This window comes from Marmota marmota, unplaced genomic scaffold, assembly GCF_001458135.2.
Source record: "Marmota marmota marmota unplaced genomic scaffold, marMar, whole genome shotgun sequence".
Classification (NCBI taxonomy): domain Eukaryota; kingdom Metazoa; phylum Chordata; class Mammalia; order Rodentia; family Sciuridae; genus Marmota; species Marmota marmota.
In genome coordinates, this window is record NW_026000108.1 from 733,240 (window position 1) to 739,381 (window position 6,142).

Consider the following 6,142-nt stretch of genomic DNA (forward strand, 5'->3'; position numbering starts at 1 on the left):
CAAACCTGCTCATGTATTTTAAAGACAGTCCCCTTGTAACCTATGCTGAGCAAGAGTAGGTCCTGGACAGGGGTGTGGGGAGTGGACAGGTCTCTGGAGGTCCCAGCAAGGCAGAGAGCGTGGGCTTTCCCTCATGCCACAGAATTTTAAAAACTGTGGAAAAAACTTCACTGTGTGGCTTGAACCGTTCTCCTTGGGCCAGCTGCCACGAGAGGCACCACCTGGGCCTGTCCTTGGGGGACTCCTGGTGTCTTGCTTGCTGGCCTGTGGCCCCATGCATATGCACACTGTCTGTGGTGCTGGGCATCATTGGGCCAGGAAAGGGGCGAGGTTGTCACCCGGATCCTGGGGACCCAGAGACCCCCCTTCCCACGTCCAACGGGCACCTCCATTCTGAAGGGCTAGGTGGAGGCCCCGAGTCTGGCAGGTGAGAACAGAGCCCACCTGGGGGTTGGAGCCTCTGGCTGTAGTGGAGTGGACCCCGACCCTTCCTCTGGGACTCAGGCTCCTTCAGGGATTCACTCAGGTGAGGGCCCAGATGAAGCTGAGCTGGACAGGCCACCCCACTTGGCATGACCCAGGGACCTCTGCTGATCCTTGGCCAGCCGCCAGCCCCTGGGCTGCAGAGGGCCAGCATTTACTCAATTCCTTCCGCCGACACCCAGGAGGCCCCCGGGGCTGCTGCCGTGTGCCGAGGTCTGCTGTGCATTGCCTCTGTCCTGGCTCCTGCTCTAGCTGCACAGGGTGGGGTGGTGCTCGCAGGGGGACAAGCCGGCACAGGTCTGGCCCAGTGGGCGCAGGCCTCTACCCAAGGGCACAGCAGCCCCGGAAGGTTGGCTGGACACATGTGTTCTTGCCAAGCCATGGCCTCGCCCTGGGCCAGGGCTGCACACCCTCACTCTGCCGGCTCCGTCTAGAGTGTCTTGGCTGTGAGGGCACCCTGGAGGTGGGGCTCCACCCAGCTCTTCTCAGGGGGTCTTCAGGATCTCCTTGCCAGCGCCCTGCCTGCCCTGGGCCCTGCCCTCCCCACGCCTTCCTGCACCCCGCTTGGAGGGCTCCAGTGTGTGCAGGGAAAACAGGTCAGGGGCCGCCACGGGTGCAGTAGCTGCCCTGTGTGGCCTGAGCAGGGGTACTGGCCTTCCTTTCTGTGAAGGTCACCAATGGCCTGGGTTCCTGTTCATTTCCACTGGGAAAACTGCCCCATTTCGGGTGCTGGCTGCAAGCTTTTGAAGATTGCGAATGTCTTCTGCTTCCCAAGTGCGTTCTCCCAGGAGGTGGGTTGTCCCTGCCTGACCTCCCCAGGGTGGGTGGCTGGCCCCAGTGGACAGATAGGCTGGGGCCTCAGGAGGGGTGAAAGTCCAGTGGGCAGAGTGGACACCACAGTTCTCAAGAGATACTTCTGTCGGCCTGGCCAAGGCAGACTGGGTCTCTGGCACCTAGATGGGCACTCAGGGCCTAAGCCCAGCTCCAGGGAAGTGGGGACATTGAGGATTCTGTGAGCTGAAGCCAGAGGCTGAATACCGAGTGGTCATCCGTGTGTCCTATTCAGGCAGCATGTGGGGCAATGCTTGCCCACAGCATGTGGTACCTCTGGTGAGGAATGCACCCCACGCCGTAGGCACAGTCCCCAGTGCTGCTGCATACAGTGGGCACGTGGGAGACCGTCATCTGTGGCCTCAGGGCATCCTGCCTGGACAGCCTCACCCAAGACCCAGTTCTGCCCAAGCTTGTCACCTGGTGCTGTGCTGTGGCTGGAGTGTTGCTTGTGGGTGTGAGCATGGGGCACACACGCATGTGTGCACAGGTGAGTGTGCACACGTGTGTCTGTGCACTAACATGCGTGTGTGTATGTGGTGTCGAAGTCTGTGCTTGCATGGATGTGGGTGCCCCGTGTCTGTTCCTGGCCTCTCTTGCAGCACAGGGGCAGGGCCGGGCTCAGGACCCCTGTGCCCTATGAACAACAGGGAGACCAGGCTGCGGCACGATGCACTGGGCAGGGGCCCAGGCGAGCCGGCTATGCTGGGCGCTGCTGGCTGGCTCCTGACTGGTCCTGTGTCCTTGGGAAGGTGGGTCCCAAGGGCGTCTGCTAGGCTGGGGCTTCAGGCCTGTAAAAGCCGCCGAGGCTACGGCCTGGCCCAGGCCTCCCACAGTGGTTTGATCTCTTCAGAAGAGCTCCCACCGGCACCCAGGGTAGAGGGGACTCCCCCCCCCCCAGGGGATGTTCCAGAGGACATCCTTGGTGTGCAGGGCTGGATGTACCAAGTGACCAGTGCCCTTGGCAAGCTGGAGGCCCTGCTGGCTGCACCCTAGTCGCACAGGAGCCCCATCGGCACCACAGACGTCTGGAAACCCTTCAAGGACCAGATCAAGCTCCTGGCATTTGGAAGTCCAGCTGCCCCAGGAGGGCTGGGCAGTGGGTCCCAGGAGGGCCAGGTGGTGGATCCCAAGAGCAGGAACTGAGGTGACGGGGGTTTTACGAGCAGCATGGGCCTCGGGCAGGCTCGGGGGTCGCTGTCACCGGCCCTCCCCTGGCCTGCTGGGGTCAGATGGGAGGCCAGCAAGCCCTCCACAACGCAGGTCAGACCCTGCCGGCTTGGGAGCAGGAGCCTGGGAGCCCAGGAGAGGTCCAGCAGGCCATCCCTCCACAGCCCCTGCCTGCAGCCAGTCAGAAGGACCCATGAGAATCCCTGGGCTCATTCTTGCTCCACGGCAGGGCCCTCCCGCTCCAGCGCCTGGCCATACCCTCAGGTGATCATCGCTGTCCCCCCAGGGGGCTTGGCTCGGGGGCTTGGCTCGGGGGCCCTGCCGTGGACAGCTTTCCTGCCAGTTTCAGGGGGAGAACTCAGAAGTGCTGAAGATGACGGTGACGAGAGAGCTGTGGGCAGCAGAGAGTGCGTCCTGGCTGTGGCTGGGTGTGCTTGAGGGACCAGGGGCCAGGTCCATCCTGCAGGGGCTGCACAGGAGGATGCTGGAGGTGGGCATCCCTCAGAGGCAGGCCAGGGCGGGTGGTGTATGGGTGGGGCATATCTCCCTCTGGAGCCCCCAAGACAGAACATGTCCATGCCACCGTTCCTGTGGCTCCGGTACCTGCAAGTCCACGATTGGACTCCTCTGGTGCAGACGGGTGCCTCAAGGGATGAGTCACGTCCCTCCATCGGCCTCCGGGTGGGGGCTCCTGGCCCTCCTGGACCCTCACGAGGGAGGTGAGTCACTGAAGTGATGCAGCCCCTGCGTGGGCTAAGCGCTGACTCACCCTGCACCCAGTCCTGGCCTCCCCCACCCAGCACAGGCCTGGGCCGCAGCTGGGCAGGACAGCAGGGCCCGAGGGGAGGGAGCTATGGGTCAGGGAGGTGGCAGGAGGGCAGCAGTCTTTGTGCCCGAGGCTGGCCTCTGCGCCCCCGACCCGTGGCCCATGTGCTTCCTCAGCTCTGCTGCCGATGAGGGGCCTTCCCCCCTGTTGAGAGCCTGCTTCCCAGGGTTCCTGCACAATACTGCACCAGGGACCCCGTGGGTGCCGGGCTACACCAGGCTTGGCCCCTCCGCCCTGGTGTTCTGACAGGCCCCATGGGCACCCCGACCCACCAACACCCGATGCCCCATGCACACTCTCCATCCCTGGGCCTGAGGGCAGACGGCCTGTGCCCAGGGAGCCCTGGGTCACTCCCAGTGTTTCTATGGGGGAGAGAAACACTTCCTGACACGGCTCCGAGGTTCCTAAAGGGCCCCGACTGGCACACTCTTCCCTCTCCTCTGAGGTCTGCATCCCCTCCCCTCCCCTGGGGGAGAACCCCCCTCAGCTGAAGACCGCAGGAGCAGCCCTAAGGGTTCCCTGGTCCAGCCACTCCAGGCTGCTCAGTGGTGCCCTGTTTTGTGCTGGGGATGGGAACAGGGACTTTAACCACTAAGCCACACCCCCAGCCCTTTTTGTTTTCTGAGACAGGGCCTTGTTACGTTGCTTACTGCCTCACTAAGCTGCCGAGGCTGGCTTTGCACTTGCCATCCTCCTGCCTCAGCCTCTCGAGCCTCTGGGACACAGGTGTGTGCCACTATGCCTGGCCAGAGCCGCCCCTTTAAGGTGCATCTGCGGCAGGAGCCAGTGTGGGTGCAGGGCAGGTCAGCCACACTGCCACGGAGTGTGCTTCATGATCCCAAGACCTCACAGCCTCTTCTGAAGGCAGTTTTCCTATTAGGAATCACGGTGATTGAAACACACCGCACTCAGAAAAACGCGGAGCCAAATCCTGCAGCCCAGGTCCTGTCTCACCAGCAGCTCTTTGGGAATCTGTGGCTGCCTCTGGACTCTCTCGCCCCACCCAGGGTTGTCCAGTGCCTAGTTCCCATGCTGAGCCTGTGGACTGCAGCTACCACCCCTGGCAGCAGCTGTGTGAAAGCTCCAACCCTCAGCCTCCTGCTGACCTTCTGGGGTCGGGGACACCCCTGGCCATGTGTCTGCCTGAGCCCGGAGGGCAGAGCAGTGGCCCTGGAGGGTGGAACCCTGGATTCCCCCACCACCTGAGCAGGCGGGCGGCCTCGTCCCCAGCCCGGCTCTGCTCCTTGTTCTGCTCAGCTCGCAGACTTGGGCAGGGACTCCCTCCCACAGGTGGGGACCCCAGGCCCCATCCCGGGGTGCACTGAGCCCCAGTGTCACCCTCAGGGTCTCTACCTGTCAGCCTTCTCGGGGGAAGACGCTGCAGAGCAGGGTCTGGACTTGGGGTGGCTGCCTCTGCAGATGGAGCCGGCCTATATGTCAGCAGAAGGCAGAGGAGGGACCAGGCATGCACAGGTGAGGAGCAGAGATTTCAGGAGCACAGTCCTAGAGCGTCGTCCTAAGGCATTCACTGCTGTTGCACTCAGATACAGTGTGCTAAAACTAGAAAACTTAAGGTATTGCTGAGGATGGACCTGGGACCTTGCTCATGTGAGTACATGCTTCCCTCTGAGCTACCCGCCAGCCCCATGAGCTCCTTGTTTAAAATACACACAGAGGAACCATGTGAAGAAGTTTTGGGAGGAGCCAAGAGCGCGGCGTCACTCACTGCCTCAGACAATGGCCTGAGTCCCCAGACGGGCTTCACGGGAACACTGTGGCTGGTTAGGACCTGGGACCTGGGCTTCAGCCTCGGCGCCTGGGTGGACCTGCACACGGCGGGAGGCACAGGCCTGGGCGACACTGTCGCAGTCACTCGTGGTCACACTGCCCCCTTCCTGGCTGTGCTCCAGGGGAGGGCTGGGCTCGCCCTCAGGTCATCACACCCCTTTTCCTGTGCCCAGCGCCCAATCCAGCAGGGCTGGCCTGTGCTCCACTTTCTTGGCTCTCTGAAGGCCTAAGGGCTGTGGAGCAGCGGGACCCACCCAGGTGCCACTGACTGGGGATGAGTCTCACTGTCAGAAATCATCTGCACGTGGCAACCCTCCTGTCCTCTGGGCACATGCCTGTACATTTAGGTCTCACCCAAAGGTGCTCATGGCTTTGGGCATTTTCAAAGTCATCTGATGCACCTGTCCACAAACTCCCTGGGCTGGTCCCTATGGAACATCCTGAACTTGGGGCAGACACCACCTCCTGTCTTTGGGATCCTGTTTTGCCAATGTCCTTCAGAACTCGGACTTCTTACCAAGCAGCCTGGCAGTGACAGGGCCTTCTCATCAGCTCACATCGAGGAGCCACGCAGGACAGCCACAGCTGGGAAGGTGAGCCTGCCACAGGTGCTGACCTGTCCCCTTCCCCAGCCCTTGGCCCTGCTCCCATCCGAGGTCACAGAGAGTGGGACTGAGAGGGACCTGGGGCCACAGAGGTGTGCTTAGAGGCAGAAGTCCTGGTGAGAAGGGCTGAACCTCTACACTCGCCCCAGCAGGACACCTGACCCACTAGCCCAAGAAGGCCTCGAATGACAGGCCTGTCTTGGCAGAAGCGGTCAGTGTCAGGAAGACAAGCTGTGGAAATGTTCCACGTCCCCACAGGACAGAGGCCTGCACAGCAGGGGAGGAGCCCCATGTCCATGGGGATGTGGGATTCCACTGGGCTGTGGAGGCTGATGTGCACTGGTGCTGGAGGACCTCGGGTGGCAGAGTGAGCCAGGCAGTGGGCACGGGGCTGAGGCCTGGCTGGGTCCTTGTGGGGATAGCAGGAAGCGGGGGGGGG

The 6,142-nt window shown here is 62.4% G+C and overlaps 1 long non-coding RNA gene across 1 annotated transcript in view; it reads left to right on the forward strand.

Moving 5' to 3' along the window:
• The first annotated feature begins 3,970 nt into the window (after positions 1–3,970).
• Positions 3,971–6,142, forward strand: part of LOC125610888 — a 7,693-nt gene continuing 5,521 nt past the window's right edge. The window contains exon 1 of the long non-coding RNA XR_007340940.1: positions 3,971–5,691. This is a non-coding gene — a long non-coding RNA (uncharacterized LOC125610888). The remainder of the gene's footprint in view (positions 5,692–6,142) is intronic.